Source organism: Erithacus rubecula, assembly GCF_903797595.1.
Source record: "Erithacus rubecula genome assembly, chromosome: 3".
NCBI classification, from domain to species: Eukaryota; Metazoa; Chordata; class Aves; order Passeriformes; family Muscicapidae; genus Erithacus; species Erithacus rubecula.
In genome coordinates, this window is record NC_136689.1 from 100066614 (window position 1) to 100084359 (window position 17746).

Below are 17746 nucleotides of genomic sequence, written 5' to 3' on the forward strand. Positions count from 1 at the left end.
GTTGTAGGGAATCTTTGTCTTGGCTTTTCAGAAAAGCATCATGTTCATTTTGCTTAAGACCTTTACTCAGAGGTGGGAAATTGATGCTATTACATTGTATATTATTTTGTAGCTGCTAAATTTCTTCCAAATATACCATCTTTAAGTCGTAAGCCTCAAGATTCTTAGAAAAAAGCAAAATATATTACAATGTGTTCTGAAATTAGGATGATGTGCCAAAGAGAAGGGGTGTTTGAGGACATAAATATTCTATTTTAGCCATGTGTATTTTGAATAATGGTTGTAGTTCAGCTCAGAAAGACCAATTTTTTCAGTCTCTAAGACTATGCATATGTCAGCCAGTGCTGAATTCTCAGGACTGCAGATGGGTAGTTATAGGGAAGTCAGAAAAGTGTGCCTGTGAAAAGTGTGACTCCAGAAACAGAATCTCCTTTTAGTTGCAAGGCTTGCTTTAGTCAGTGTCATAGGAGATAGCATTGCACCTCAGGCAAGAAAATGTGACTGTTTAATGCTTGAGACAGATCTCATGCTTAAGCCCAGAAACTGAAGTATAACTGTTGTTTGTTTTTATTTTAGCAGGGAAAAAGCAATAATCCCAACTGGCAGTCCAAAAATAACCAGATTGGAGGGTGGAAGGAAAAAGAAGGAAAAGGGAAGACTAAAATGGAGAGGTAAATTGTTATTGTGTAGCCACAGTTCCCTTGCAAAGAGGAGCAGGGAGGCAGCATTTTATCAGGAGTGTGTGGGAATGTAGTGGGGTGAGGGTGACTGCAGAGGAGCAGAGACATCACTGCTACACCACACCTCTTGAAATGATTAATGAGATTTGTGGGAGAGAAAGGGGAGTATCTCCAGTTCTCCTCTGGAGATGTAAATACCTTGTGGTCTGTTGTTTTATAAAGCTCCTTAAATACCTCCTGGATATTAGACTATTTCTAGTGATTCACTGTAATGTTATCTCTCCCCATTTCTATGGTGACTGCTGGTCTCACATAAATAGCTTTAGTCTGGGTGGTTCCAGCATTGGGAAAGTCTGATTCTTTGCAATGAAAATGTGCAGAAGCAGATTCTTATTTATGATTCCTTTTCCTTGATCATCAAATTAATGGGATTGTGGCATGTTTAGGCTGTGATATGTGGATATTTAGTAACTTGTTTGTATTTGTGCAAATTAAAAACCTCAGCCACAATGGAAGGAAAGTTCTGAGTCCTGAGATGGATTCTTCCTTTTTTCTGATTCAGAAATGAGCTGTGATATGATATGATATGGTATGAGCTGTCATTTGAGAACTAGAAATGTGATGGGAGGAAAGTAGAAAATATGAGACTCTAAAAGTGCTCAGAACACAGTCTCAACATCATTGTTGATTTTCCTCATGAAAATAAATTTAGATGTTTCTTCTTGAACATTTTAAAAGTGCAGTATATTGTTCCTGGAAAGTACTGCTGCTAGATATTACTTCCACTTTTAAGGTTTGAACTGTAAATGCAACACAGAGGAACATTTTGCTCATAATTCTTATTGTTTCTTTATATTACTTTTTAAAATTTTATTTTACAGCTTTGTTTTATATTACATGTTTGGACTGGAAGCCTTTCTTCTAAATTTTGCATTAGTAATTACAGGAAAAGTTAGTAGTTTTCTCTAGTCATTTATCTCACCTATGGTTTCAAAGAATAGATGGCAACATGTAATTATATTCCTTCAAACCTAAGTCATCTGGAGAAGACTGAAATAACCCAGACCACACTGAAAGATCACAAATGTTTCATTGCAGAAGAAATTGCAAAGTCCTGTGCCTTTCTCAGAGGTGTGCAGTGGAAGGACCAGAAGCCACATACTTCTGGAAACACAGGGAGTTGTGGTCAAAGAGAAGGCATTTGGAGAAATGACTGGGGTAAAATCCTGAGAGCAAATGTACTGTGAGGCTGAGGGATCTCCATCCTGGGATATGCAGAACTTGGCTGGACTGGCTTTGAGGGGGCTGCTTGGACCAGATGACCTCTAGAGATTGCTGCCAAGATGGTTAGCAGACTAGTCTTACATGGTATTGTGCATGTTAGTGAAAGGCCAAGAGGGGGCATAAATGGAATTTCCAATGGGATTATGCAGCATAGGAGGCATCTCCTTAGAATTGCATGCATGTTTGTGGGTTGGAGTTTGTTGAGGCTTTTTTGCTAAAACCCTTCTGTCTCATACTTTCACCTTAACTTACTTGAGAACATTTCTTTGATTTCTCATTTTAAGTTGTTTTGATTGTTTGTATGTTTGTCAGATTTGCAATCATAATATATCTTCTTTCTCATAATAGCAACTGATAAGGGCCTTGATGATCCAATGCCCCATTTCTTTCTAAGCTTTGATCAGTGAAGTAGATAAAAAATCAATTTCTGAATTATTCTGGTTCAGATTTTGCCTGGATACTGTCTGTAAATAGTAGAGATGATTTACACTTATCTTTCTCTCAGTTTCTGCTTCAGGCTCTCAGCAAGCTCCAGCAGATATGAAATGGGTATGACGGGCTGTAGCAATATTTAGAAGGCTCTTTTCAGAACTGTGGTTCTAGCAACTTGTTTCATATGTAAGTAATTTTAAGTTCTGGAGGGCAAGGGAAAAAGCTAGCAATCTTCCAAACAGGTGAGACCCAGTGCAATCGAGTCTCTGATGGCACTACTTTGTAAGAATGCAAAAAGCACATTTTGTGTGCTTTACTTTAAACCACTTGCTAGCTTTAAACCCATTTTCTAGACGTTATTTGCTCTCTAGAGGCTGCTTCCATAGACCTTCCTGAGAGCTGAAGTTACTCAGCAGTTCACCTGCTTTGAACCCACATAGATGGACAGCTAGCAGGAGATTCTCCCATGCAAGGATTTCCACGTGCCAATGTGACTTACTTGACTCAGATGGTTTCTTTATTGCCACACATCAGTCATCTGCATATCTGTGTTGTGCACTGTGTTTGGGCTTCCCCTTCCAGGAAGGTCACTTGGCATCTCTGCTGAGCTCAGCTGAAGGCAGTTCATTACTCCTGTAGAAATATCTCAGTATGCTTTGTTTCCTGGAAGCCCTTGGAGCATGGTGTGAGTTGCATGAGCTACTCTGGTGGGGGCAGCTCATCTATTGCTGCAGCAACTGTGGGGCCCTGCTGTGCCCCATCAGGTCAGATTTTGCCTGTATGTGCATAGATAAGATGCCAAGAAATATGCTGTCACTGCTGAACCAGCTTATCCCCCTTGCAGCCTGTTCTCATGGAGAGCAGTCTCTGGCAGGCAGGGCACCAGGAGCAAGTGACAGATTAGGCAGTGGATGGCTTCCTCTCAAGGGGGACTAATAGAGGAACAGGAGTCCCTGTGTTGTGCAGTGCCAGGGCTCAGCACGAGGTGTCCACGTGTGTGCATGCTAAAAATGGAGCATCTTGGGACCATGATTGCAGCTGTGTGCGTGGGTGGGATGGTGTGTACAGAGGACTCAGTCACCTCACTGATGCTGGCCTGGGTAGGCTTTTGGTGTAGCTGATGTTAACTTTGTGATGCAGCCTGGTCAGATGCTCAGGGCAGCAGTCAGACACTACACTCTGTATCACTTTAGGGTTTAGCCCTCTTTTCCATTAAGTAGCAATCGCTTGTGATCCTGCTCCTACTCCCCCTAAAGTCTGGTCACCTCTAGTGGTGCTGGAGAAAGACAGCTTATTCCCACCATATTAGAGCAGTTTGGATTATCCTGAGAAAAAAGAAAGGAAACTGAAAAACGTGAAGTGAAAGGAGGGAATATCCTACAAAATAAAAAAAAATTGTTTGATTTTGTAGTCATTACTCCATTCTCCCTTGGATAGGTTAGAATTACAAATTTTACATAGCAGTTTAAACTACCGTTAAACTCATATAAATCAGCTCTTACAGTTTGTTAACTACTTTTATACTCAGAAAAGCAATGAATTGCCAAATTCCTGAAATCCATATACTTCCTATGAACTACCCAGACTGCTCTAAAAAAATAGTGTGATCAGTTTGGCCAGCTGACAAGGCATATGGCAAACTCTTTTATGATGGCTGTTATCTGTAATGATAGCTGTTTGTGTGGCTGTGCTATTCACTGAGTAAGAGTAGAACAGTAGTGCACCAATTGCTACTAAGTGGAACAAACTGCAAAAGGACAAAAAAACAAAAAAAAATTGAAGACCAACATTTTAGAAATGTGAGAAAAAGAAAAGCAGCGCAGTCACCCAGGGGAGTTTCTATAGCAGCAGTAATCCGAAACACCCAGGCACATTGCCAGGAGCTCCAGTAGGTTGTTAATCAAAACTTCCAAATCTCCTGCCAATCCAAGGCTCTCTTAGCATCAGAAGGGAAAGCTGTCACATAATGATGTGATACTTAAGTTACATAAAGAAATTTTAAATTTTTTTTTGTAGGGAACATTCTTGTCCTAAGCAGATTTTTTTTCTTTTTTCAGCCTATATGAGAGAATCCTTCCCATTGGAGTTTCAATTGAAGTAACACGTTTTTAAACATTATTACATTTAATTTTCAATAAGTGTACAGGATACTTTTGGATACGCTAGAGAATATACTCTTTTATTGGCTGCAATTAGGTGTTCCAGTAGAAAAATGCAAATCTTACAATTCTTCCTAGCAATGGCAAAAGGTAGTAGTAAGAAGATTAAGTATCTGTGTAAAGCAGACACTTTAATTGCAATGCAAAATTTAAGTAAACTCTGTAAAAGTGCTCCCATTATCTATTTAGTTACCAGTAATTGCCTCAGGCATTGAATTAAATAAAAAATAGCGTCAGCCACTTCCTGTTTGTATGATAGTTGGTTTCTTCATATTATCACACAGTAGGCATTTTTTTTTCAGCTGATGCTGGCAAATCCCATTATCTAGGAGGTGTTTCTATTGTGTAATCTTAGCAACAGTGAAGGCAGCAGTGATTTCAGTCTTTTCCATCTTAATTTTCTGGGTGATGGATTTTTCAGTTCGCTTGGAGGGAGAGGAGAACGCGGCAGGACATGAAAGGAAAGCGTGTTTTCTGGCGTGGTTTTGCATTGCCCCTGCTTGCCTAGCAAGCCCTCTGTGATGCCAGAGAGGCTGCAGAAGAGGCAGGAGGGAGGGCAGGGGGCAGAGGCAGCGAGCGCCGCCGCTGGCACCGGGAGCGTTCAGCGCCAGTGGCGCGGCCGGCGCTGATTTACACAGTCTGGCGTGTTTCGAGCAGAAATTCACTGCTGGGGGTGTCTGAGAGTGCACGGGGATGCCAGTGAGCTGCTTGGAGAGCTGTGGTTTCAAGCTGTGTTTTTATAGGAGCTGTGCTGCCATAGAAACTGAGAGACTATACGTAAGCTTTGGCTTTCTATGTAAATAGCCATAAGTGCCTTTGGCCTGCCTAAATCTTGGGAGAGAGAGAGAGAGAGAGATTTATGAGGCTTAGGAGAGGAGAAGTTCCCTCCCCCATGACCCTATTTCCCAAAAATACCATATGTCAACAGGATTCTTTTAAGGGAGCTGTTAAGAATATTAATGAAACAGAACATCCTGTGGTTTCTGTAGGATAACCTGTATCAGTTGATTTGGAGAAAAGCTTTCACCAGCAGTTTTCAGCCTGTTAGAATGGGGTGGAGACATTTTACATGAAAGTATCATTCTGAGTATTGCTTTATAGGTTTCAAATTTCATGTTATAGCAGTTGTTTAGCCCCCTGTACTTCTGCTTTAGCACAATTCTATTGAGAGTAGAGTCATTAATACCATAAAGATCTCTGCATGACATGATAAATCAGTGTGTTATGGGCCAGAAGACATGCTCAATAACCTGAGGCAAAACTAATGTAAGGTAATATACTCAAGAAGATGGCATGTATGAACTGAAATACTTTCAGGCCAGTAGGGACACTCTTTTACTCAGCAGTAGTTTGGCTTTTGTTTCATTTACTACACTTACACTGTAGCTATGAAAGAAGTGCACAGTCTTTTCTTGGATAACTGACTAGTTTAGAGTGCTGAAAGAGCCTAGCATCATAATGAATACACAGGAGGAATAAAAACCAGGCTAACAACTTCAGATTTCTTTGGAAATGAAGCTTTACCCAAGGGTCGATAAAATAATTTCACTGTTTTGCCTATCCATCAACTCTCCTGAAAGACCATCTGCACTTCTGTCAAGCATGAGGTGGCTGTCAATGCAGGTAAGTGCAGGATGGCATTGATCTAGTGAGTGATGTGACAGTTTTGAACATCATGATTTTCAGTGCAGGCTGGAGACCCCAGGTAAATACTCAGAAGAGTGACTGGTCTCAAAAAGCCTGTGGCAGAGCATGTTTGGCTACGGGTGGGTGCAGTCCTCTTAACAATTGCAAGCAAGGTTAGTTCCCCCATTTGATTTGGACATTTTAAGCTGTCTGAAAACTCTGCATCTAGGCTGAGCTATGTCTGGGTGCCTTTTCCTGCCAGTGGAAAAGTGATGATACATCTTGTCTTAATGGCTAGATGAAATTACATGTGTTGAATACCCCACTTACATTGATACTGAACTGAGCATGATTTTATGGCTTCAGGCCATCAGAGGCCCCCCACGAGTGGAATGCACCTTCATGTATTGCCCTCTTGCTTCAATGGAGATGATAAAAAGATCACTTCTTTAAAAGCAAATAGTATACTTGGATTGCAATTCTGCATTCAGGACAGACCACAAATTGGAATTTTATACCCAAATCCATCAGTCATTTATGTAACAGGCAGTCTAAATCATGCTTGTGATACTGGCAGTCTACTTGTAGAGTCATAAATCATTGATCTGCTTCCTGGAGATAGTTTGCCCTTTCTAAATTAGACTAAAATTATTTACTGCCTTGGTTTTTCACAAATGCTTGTGTCACACAGGCCTTGTTAAAAATAATAGAGGCAAAGACTTCTTGAAGAGGTTTGAAAGATAGAAACTCTGCAAGAGAGTTCTGTCTCCTACCTGATAGTGGGTTGATCAGTTTATGCTGACCACTTTTTCATGGCAGTCTTCATTTCTGCTTCTCTATGGAAACAGAACAAAATTGTACAGAAATCTGAAGTTTTTTGGATGCTTTTCACTGATTTTTCCTAGAAATCCAGTTTAAAAATGATCAAGGAGCTGTTCTAAAGTCTTATCCCTGGCAAGGGTTCTTTGTTTTGCACCAGTGGATTTAATGACATAGGTGCTTCATATTGCTTCACAGTAACCCCTGTGAGCTTCAAGTAACTTAAATTGCTGCACTGTTTTTTTTAATTTACTTTTAATCTGACAGAAATTGATGGTTTGATTTTCAATTTTAAAAACATGTTCATTTTATGAGATGAGCTACAAATGTAAATTTGATCTAGGAAAAGTGTGAGAATTTTCTACTGCAATTGGTCCCCTGGCATTGTGCCCCAGAATGGAGATAAACAAGCACATACAGGCTGAAGGAAAAATGTACCTTTGATATCTAAGGTGGTTTGGTTTTAATGTCATGATTATTGCAGGCTCTTGAAAGGGCAGTCTTGTTACATACATGGGGACACTGTGAGAAGGGAGTGTGAGAAGGACTGGAACATCACTAGGAATCAATAATTTCTCTCACAGTTGTTCACAGCTCTTCCCTGAGGGTAGAAGAAATTAGAATATCCCCTTAATACTTGACTATGGGGAAAGCAACTTTTTTTCTGAGACCCACATTTACAGACATCACTGGAACATACCATTTGCTACACATTTCAGCTGGGTTCCTATTCCCATAATTTGTACTAACAAGAAAATTAGTCTCTTCTCAGAATTACATTTAATACACCATTGCTATTTTTCACATTCAGCCCACATGGTTCTATGCCTGAATAAAAGCAGATTGGCTTCCTTCTTTATTCAGACACTCTGGCTAACCCTCATATGCATAAAAGAACTGCATCAAAGTTGCCACCCACTGAACATACACATTTTTTCATGAACTGGGTCCAATCTCTTTTTAAAGGAGCTGTTAAAGGGATTGAGTAGTTTCTTTGCATGTTACGCAGATTCTTCCCACTTCACAGATTCAGCAACAGCTATTGTTGGGAGGTAAAGAAACCATTTTCCTATGAATTCAAGTGAATTATTAGTCCTGCTCCATAGTAAGCTTAGTGAGTATTTACTGGATACTGAGGTAGTAAAGAACCACTAGAGATCTTGAGTGGAATATAAATAGATTACCTTTTACAGGGTCTCAGTGAGAGGAAGCTGAGAAATATATCAGCTGTTTAATTATTAACATTCAGTATAAATCAATAGCAAAAAAGGCTTTGATGGTGATCTTCAAAAGGGTTTTAATCATTACTTCCCTCACACAGAAAGTAAGTATGAGCACTGGGGGTTTAGCCTGTGTTTCTCTTAACTGTACTGGAAGGCTACCACTGTGGTGTTACACTGACTTTAATAGCAATAATTAAGATAACACCAGTTTTTTAAACATATTGGCATTTGGGACTATTGCATACCTGAGTAGTTCCTGAAGCACAGAGGACAGACTAATGAACAAAATTCACTTAAATCCCATTGAAATTAATTAAGTTGTGTGATAGGACTGTAGGCCCATGTGATGCACGTGCATGACATAGAATGAAGTCACAAGGTTTATGATTTTCCTTTAGTGTGGTGCTTTCCTGCCACATGCCAAGATAGTGATGAGCACAAGGACAACTGTAGAGCCCAATTTCTTCACCAGCCCACTTTCACAGTTTGAATTTGTGCACTTCATTTTGCATTTTATTTGAGAGTACAGAAAGATATCATATGTAAGCCCCTGGGGAGTGTGTTTCCTGGTTTGTATAGAAAAGTTATTCTAAGTGAGGTTGGGAGAAGGTGTGGGATGCAAAACAGGGTGGGGCAGGGGGAGAACAGTTTAATGCAGGTGCAAGTGACATTGAGAGAAAAGAATAATTTTATAGTAGAAAGTACAGAGCTGCTAAACTTTCTGGGTCTTGAGTCTTGCTGCAAAGTGTTTGAGAGCCATAGCTTCCTGATGGATTCCCTGTAGCTATCCAAAATAGGATCTTCCGCTATTCCTGCGCTAAGTCCCCACTCCCTCATTCCATATTTCTGCTTCTTCAACTAAATTCATGTCCTCCCACCTTCCGGCTGCTCTAACTCTGTGCTGCTTGCCCTGCTTCTCATCCCTAATGTACAAACTGTTCTCATACCAGGTTGCAAATGCTCCAGAGCTGCCTCCGCCTCTAAGCACTTCTCTTACAACCTGTACATGTCCTTGCACACTCCTTCACCTCAGCATCCCTTATCTGCAAGATCCTGGAAGCTTGGAAGATGAACCTAGGGCTGCAGCTGCAGCTGTGCTTCTGATATATTTAGCTTCTCTGCAGTCATAGCTAGTCTGTCTCTGATCTCTTTTGTGCTGGCCAGGGTGCTCAGACTGGGTCTGTGCTCAGCCATGCAGGCTCCCAGGATGGAGGGAAGCTGTGTGTTAGTGCTGTGAGCTGGCTGCCAGAAGAGCTGTGGTAGAAAGGCACTCTGTGCAGGCTGAGCTCTGGCACTGCACTCCTCCCTTCCTCATGGTACCTACGTGAGTGTGCCTACAGTCAGGTGGGAGTCTGCCATGAGAATTCTGCTTTGTATATGGAGTCTTTTGTGGGAAAAACGTGAGGCAGAGAACAGCTGGGGAGAGTAGGAGCTGGTGTCTGTGAACTGCATTGGCCAGTCCAGATCCAGCCTGTGACTGGATTTCCTTTCAGTGTCACCCAGTGTCTTGGGGGTGGGCTCACTGCGGAAGCCATTGGGCCATCTGGGTTGTCGCATGGGTCACATCAAACATTATCACCTACTGTGTTTCCTGATAGCTTGGTTGTGATTATCTTTTAACTTACAAAACCAAAACTGAACCAGTTGGTTCGGTTTATGTGACTCTTCGTATAATCAATTACATTATCCTTGCAATTTTGACAGATACAATTTAAGCTATAGCTTATGTTGTTATTTTTCAATCCTTCTGTTTCAGAACTTAGATAGAAAATATTTTCATGGGGTGGTTTGAAAATTTGGTCTGCAAAAACCATATCTTTAAGTTAGTGTGCTTAATACCACACATGAAATTTGCTCAGCAAGTGTGCTTTACTTCAGTTATTTTCTGGTGTACTGATACTGGTTATAGGAAACAGGTTTTTCCTTCTTGTAAGTAAACATCTCACAGCCACACTAAAAATGCCAGGGTACATTATTTTATTCCTTCCTTTACCTCCCTGATCACATCCTTTTCTTGCTGCTGCTATTGCACTGCTTCCTTCAATTAAATAGATAAGTAGACCTCTTCCACTGCTCATGCCAACATTTGTTGCTTGGTGTGGGGTTAATAGTTCACACTTGCTGCTGCTCTTCTCCTTATTGCCAGGTCAATATGAGCTTGTTAAGACTCTGTTCAATCCCTGTAGCTTCAGAATTTGAGCTCTATTGCCTGCTTCCAAATGTGCCCCAGCCTCTTGGATGAGCAAAGCACTTCTGCCAGGATGACAGGATTTCATACACTGTGCCATCCAGATCATCTTACCGTAATCTCACATTAATAAATTTTGAAAGAAACATTCTCTTCTAGAAGTCCTGCTAATGTACACTGTGTTCACTAAGGAAACCGGTTTAGAGCTATGAATCATTTCATTAGAGTGGTATCATTTTTCCACAAGGGAATTTCAGAGAATTATTGATATGGAATAGCATGAAATGAAATCCAGTCCCTTTGTTTTTCTTATCATTACCCTAAATTTCACTGTTCAAAAAGATATTTTTCAGTATTTCTGTTCTTAAATTATGCTTGAAAGATATTTATCCTTTCCCTTTTAAGCCCTTTGGTTTTTCCTTTCATGTATTTTACAACAAATAATGTCATATTTTAGTTCACCTTATTTATAGGTTATTATTATGCTGATAGTTACACAAAATTTTTTAAATCCCACAGCAGATAGGTATGATGACAAAACTCAGTATTAAGTCATCTGGGAAGACGTAGCCTTCCAAATTGATTAATTGAATCCACTGGTAGATTTGCTTTTGCACTTGTTTTTCCTAAACCTGTACTTTGGAGAAAAGTAGTGTAGTGACTTGCTACACAGGCAGCTTTTCATTTTGTACCATTTGATCAGGAAAGCTGATTTTGCTGAAAGGCCTAATAAATACTATCTAGTGCACTAATTAGCTGAATCAGTGAAAGCTGGTAAAGTTCCATCTGCATAGGGTTGGCATAACAAATTTATTACCTCAAGTATATCCAAGCAGATCCTGAACTGTGTAATACAAATGACCAAGATCAGTTCACGGAATAGTAAAAGTTGTTGGTTTATAATAAATCATTGATAATGGAACAGTAATTCAGAATTTAAGATTATGGTATTTAAATTAACCATCATACTTTATGGAAATGAACCATTTTTATAACCTCAAATACTTAACAATCTGTAACTCAGCCAATTGCTATCTGAATAATTTTGTATCCTGGTATACTGTAAAACTTTAGGAAAACTGTGCCATTTTGGAAGAAAAATGCAAGAAAAAAACCTTTAAGGAAATGCTTTTCTATGGAATGTACACTTTGTGCCCCATTAACTTTTTCTTTAAGGAAGGAAAGTTTTTGCTTTGAGGATGCCCTGTTTCTTTATTCAGCAGATCTGTAAAATTACTTTTGTGAGTTATATCTTCAGAGGTGTTTGCTGATGTTCAGGGTACCATATTGTTTAGTGAACATGTTTTTATTCTGCTCAAATTACTAATTATTTGCCAGATTTTTTTGTTCCTCTCTTCGTCTATTCCAACTCTTTTTCCAGAGTCTGTAGGAGTATGAAAAAAGTGTTCTTTTCCTTGGAAATTACCAGCATTGCACTGGCATTATTAAATTTCTGACAGTTTTTGTAACTGGATTTATGGCTGTTAAAATAGGTTTGATTAATATACTTTTTATTTTCACATACTTGTGAACAGACTTATCTCCTAGCATGGACTTTCATTTGTCTGTTTTATAGCTGATGCTAAACTAGTTATATCTTGATTAATCCAGTAGTTGTATCTAACTCAGAAAAATGAAAATAAAATCGGGTAAAATTTTATTTTACTGGAGCTAAGAATTTAGTCAAAGCTAGTTGCTTAGGATGCCTCTATAGACATTGGTGAGAAAAGGACAATCACAAAGCATGGTATGTTTCTTCCCATTTAAGAAATTTTCACAGTTTAGAGGATACAGAAATTGCTGTTTCTCGATTTTCTCCTAAGTGAAGCTTAGTCTGAATGTCAGCCTCCAAGGTTTCTGATACCAATACAAGCTGTATTTCCACATTTCTTTCTAGTATGCAAGACTGAATTGTAGAATATGTACATGGGCTTCACTATCCAACAAGAGTTGCATATGTTGCTGCTGCTGGAGAGGAAGTAACCCAGATACATTTAAAACATTTGATTAACAGATGCAGTGTCAAAAGCAGCTTCATAAAGATATTGCCCCATAAGTCTACTCTTGTATATTGTATCCTGCAGCCTTTTCCCATCCTTTTGTTAAATGCCATTCTCTGTAGAAAGAGTTGTAACACTAGCTGCAGTTTCTACGGTTTTCTCTGAAATGCCTAGTACATTATTTTAGTGCTGTGAACTATTAATAGCAGGTGTTGGAGGTAGGAGAGTAGGGCTGTCAGCACTGGCAGGTGGTCAAAGATGCTCTTTCATTCCTTGCTGTGGAAATAAGTGATTTCTGTCCTCTTGGTTGTAACAGGGTTCTCTCTCTGCTACCAAGTGAAATGTTTATGGCCCCACTCACTAAAGGTTGGCACATTTGCTTTAGGTAGGTGCTTTGTCCTGTAGAAATTGTTCAGTCTTGGGATGCTTAAAACATTGCCGGTAGAACCCATTTGACCCACTGGCACCTAAATTTAAGCTTCCCAGTTGTGAATATGCAAGGCTGAATGTTTAGAAAACTGATACCACTTGCCTGTCCAAAAGATCTGCACGAAGGCATGTCTAGATTAATGATCAAAGAACTGATATTTGCTATGCTGCAAGGAAGCTTTTGTCTTGTTGTTGCTGGTGAGGTGCACAGGAGGCTGAGCAGTCTGAGAATGTTAATTGTCTTTTACCATAGCTGGAACTGTAATAAAAATTATCACTTCTTGGATGTTTTCTTCAGTAATTTAATTTTCTATGGACTTGAATGACTTAGTTTCATTTGCTATTATCAAAATATTTGGAAATCTTTCTTTGGCTTTCTCATGCATGTGGAAATTCTTATCTTTTTGCCTAGTAGTTAAACTTTTTTTCTTTTTTCCCAAAATACGTTCTAAACATTTCATTTATTCTTCTTTACTTGTGTTTATTGTAAGAATCATATTTGAATAATTTGCATCAGTACATTTCTGTGTGCCCTCAGTATCTCACATATGTGAACGATGAACAGCAGCTCTGTAAATAAACATTTTTATAGTATTGCCACTTAAAAGCGAAGTTGATTATTGATTTTATTATTTTCTCTAAGATACAGTAGATACTAACACATTTCTTAAAATTCTTGACTGAAACATTTAAACCTCTTTTTCTTTTAATGCTTAATGTACATATCTCTTTTAATCCTTAGGAATGGAGGCACGATGTGTTTTTCTGTGAATACATGGACTTCTTTTACATAATTGATAATGCACAAATACCAATTGGCTTTCTGAATAAATGGGTCTTGGAAATGCTTTATCAACTTAATCCACCAAGGAAATAGGTTCATAAATATATATACAACCACAAAAATTAGATACATTTATAGAGACATAATCCTCTATATCTACATATTTACATATATAGGTAAATACAGAACTTTCAAAAATTGTTTGACAATAGAAGAAAAATTTAGTTCAAAATCAGGAGAAAACACATTTAAGGTGACATTAGGAACAGAGAGATCTTAAGTGCTAGGGATATATATGTTATATGTCTTTTGCTAACTTTAAAAAAAAAATGGGAACAAACACCACTAATTTCATGGTGTCAGAATGTATTGATAACCAGATGTGCATTAAATATCTTCCACTCCTGAAATACTTGCTACTAGTTCCCAAAGTAGTTTTTGCAGTGGCTGGTCCTATGTGTACTAACCACTAGAGGGGGGATGAGACACATATTTTGTCATGAACCTTTGCAGACAGCTGGTGGAAGGAGTCTTTGAGATTCTGCAAAATCTTCTTCATTTTTATCCTCTGTAGAGTATGGTCTTGTGACTGGCCAGTCATCTGAAATCTTCTCATTTTGTGTCCTCGGGGTGTAATCCTCATTTCAGATTCACAGAATCGCAGAACAAGTTAAGTAGGAAATGACCTTTGGCCATTTACACAGATAGAGGCAATTTCCAACCTTTAGTAGGCCTTTGTACAGGCAGGTTTTAAAGGTCTCCAAGAACAGAAATTCTACAGCCTTCCTAGGCAAACCTGATCCAGAATTTGGCCACTAATGTCCATGGTTTATGTTTTTTTCCCTGAAATATAATTGGAATATCCTTTGTCACAGCCTGTACCTGTTGTCTTGCAACCTTACATTGAGAACCACTGAGGAGACTCTGTGGACCTTCCCTCTGATTAGTTGAATATCTTGTAATATCTGTCCACCCACAGCCTTCTCTTTGTGATACTAAGGAAACCAGTTCCTTCAGAGTCCTCTGGTATGTCATCTACTCCAGACCTTAATCATTGTGGTAGCTCTCTGCTGGACTTGGTGTATTAATGTCTTTCTGGGAGGCCCAGAGGCACACTCAATTCTCACAGAGTGGTTTTACATGTGCAAACAGAAAGGAAGAACCATTTTCCTGAATCTGCAGGCTATGCTTGTTCCTATAGCCCAGCCAGAAAATTTTCATATCTCTCTCCAATTCAGCATCTCTATTACTTGCTTCTACTTTCTATTTGGTCCTTATTCTTCTCAAACTTTTGAGCTCACCCTGGCTTCCACTCCTGGCTTTTTCATGTTTCTGTTCATCTTACCTCCTCTCTGCCTGTGTCCATATTCCCCTCCCCACCATCTTCCTCTTTTCCATGTCAAGTGAAGAACATTCATCATTGTATGCAAATGTTTCACATACATTGGTGTAAGAGACAAGGAGTAAGAGACATTTCAAACATATGAAAAAGAAAGTCTTTCAAAATTCTTGCATCCTACCACATTTTTCTTTAAAATTAAGTCTTCCATTGACTGCCCTTGGTGGTAGTTGCAAGCACACTGCTATGTGAAATGGAGATTGAGTACAACTGCAGAAATTGGATTTTACCATATTTTGTATGAAATTGCTTACCAGTTCTCCAGCTCTTAATTCTTTGTTCTCAATATGATGCATAGAGCAGTGGGATTTATTCTTTTAAGTCATATGTAGAATAGATTTATATGGATTTATAGTAGACTTATGTATGGTTTATATGGAGTAGAGCAAAAGGATTGCTGAAATGAATGAAATGTTTTGAAGGTCTTGAGATGCCCTGTAATGTCATCACAGTATTTATTTTCTCCTTGTTTTTTTCTCTACAGTACTCCACCCCTTTTCATGGCTACAGGTGAAGTGGCATTTTCCCTACTTTCCACACTGTGTAACCAAGCAGCCAGTGTATTTCCAGGAAAAATGAGATCTGCTAAGGGCATAGCTTCAAGCTAATGGAAGACTTCTCTGAAGTCTTAAAGGCATGTGAAAATGCTCTTATTTGAACATAATCACTAAATACACTTGCAAAAATTGGTAACACTATGAATTATCATTGTCACGTTCCATTAGAGGATTTCAGTAATTCTGCCACAGTTTTAAGTATCACAATGAATTTTTCATTGTACCTCTCACCTGACAGACTGCAACATTGAGTCCTGAGCTAGGCTCTTTCAGTAGAAACATTAGGTTAATTTAGCCCTATAGTCTCAAGAAGAGAGAAGGTGAGGAGCACAGGCAACTGAAATTATCTAAGTCGTATAAAAATCCTTTCTAAAAGTGAAAATAAAATATATGATTGCAGTGATGCAACACAAAAGTAAATTGTATCAAATAGCACCTTGTCACTGTAATGAGAAGGAGTCTAAGGGAACTGTGTGAACCTGTGATATCACCAGTGTGGAAGTTCATGCAAGTTTATTCTGGGTGTTAATATGAGAGAGAAGTGAGAAAAACTATTGAATTTTACAAAAAAGAAAAAAAAAAAAAAAAAAAAAAAGAATTAGTCAGCTTGATAGGCTAAGCCAGGAATTCACTTCTTCCAATATCTGATAGGATTCAGAGCTAAGTCATTTGCCTTTCCTTCTTATTTTTGAAATAAGAAATAAGTTCATGCATTTCGGGGGGTTCAAGAGTAAGTATTGACCATCATATACTAAAATTGAGACCTTCTTTCAGTGAGTACAACAGCTATATTAGTGCTGCAGACTGCCACCCAGAGCTCTGGCCACTATTACAAAATTAAAAGTAGGTATAGGAATGGAATTAGGTGGTATCTTTCTTCAGGTACATGAAATTTGACAATGTGGAGTATAAGGAAGAAATAAAACTCTGCAGGTAACTGAGTAAATGTACTTTTCAGTGAAAACAGCTGTGAGAGCTAACTTACATAATAGCATAAGTATGCTGCAATATTATAGGAAAACTGCCATGTTGCTAGAACGTGTCATTTGTAGTCACAGTTATTTCTACAGACATTCCCATGTCAGGAAGCACTGAGCTGAGTGGGTGGCTGACACATCCAGGGGATGGGATGCCATCCTTAGGGATATGGACAGGTCCATGAAGTGAGCCCAGGTGAACCTAATGAGGTTCAGCAGGGCCAAGTGCAAGGTGCTGCCCCTGGATCAGTGCAATGCCCAGGTTCAACACAGGCTGGGGGATGAGGAGATGGAGAGCAGCCCTGCCAAAAAAGAATTGAGGGTGCTGGGGACTTTAATGGACATGAGCTGGCAATGAACACTTGGAGCCCAGAAAGCCAATTGTGTCCTGGGCTGCATCAGAAGTGTGACCAGCAGGTCAAAGGAGGTGATCCTGCCTCCACTCCTGTGAGACCCCACCTGGCATACTATGTCCAGCTCTGGGATCCCCAGCATAAGAAGGATGTGGATCTGCTGGAGGAAGTCGAGAAGAGGGACCCAGAGAAGGGCAAAGGGTGGGAGCACTTCTCCTATAAGGACAGGTTGAGAGAGCTGGGGCTGTTCAGCTTGGAGAAGAAAAGGCTTCAGGAAGACCTTACAGCAGCCTTTCACTGCCTAAAAGAGCACTACAAGAAAAATGAAGGCTAGTCCTTTGTAGTAGTGCCTGTAGAAACAGGACAATTTTAACCTAGAAGAGGGTAGATGTAGAATAAATATCAGGAAGCAGATTTTTACAGTGACAGTGGTGAAACACTGGAAGAAGTTGCCCAGGAAGTGATAGATGTTCCATCCCTGGAAATATTCAGGATCAAGTTGGGTGGGGTTCTGGGCAATCTGATCTAGTTCATGTCTCTGCTTAGTGCAGGGAAGTTGGACTAGGTCACCTTTAGAGAGCCCTTCCAACCCAAGCTATTCTATCATTCTGTGTTGCTGTTGTTTTGAAGTGGGCATGAAGTTAACTCACATCACCCACATGAGCAGTCTGAGCTCCTCACCTGTGGCTGTATTTGTTTCTCAGTATGTGCCATGTCAATTTGTGCTGTGCAACCCAAAAATACAAGGCTGAGCTGTTAAGATTTTTTAATTCTTGTATAAATATATTTCTGTTGAAAAACTGGTAGTTTCTTTGCCATTATAAGATCTAAGGATA

General features: G+C 39.4%; 1 protein-coding gene across 8 annotated transcripts in view; it reads left to right on the plus strand.

Annotated features, from left to right (window-relative positions):
• The window catches only part of DLGAP1 (DLG associated protein 1), a 394622-nt gene that overhangs the window by 103504 nt on the left and 273372 nt on the right, over positions 1–17746 (plus strand). For 2 of the 8 annotated variants that reach the window (XM_079300752.1, XM_079300748.1), the window contains exon 3: positions 577–671. The exons of the other annotated variants lie outside the window; for them this stretch is intronic. The gene's annotated coding sequence lies outside the window, so the exon portion shown is untranslated. The remainder of the gene's footprint in view (positions 1–576; positions 672–17746) is intronic. 8 annotated transcript variants of the gene reach the window in all.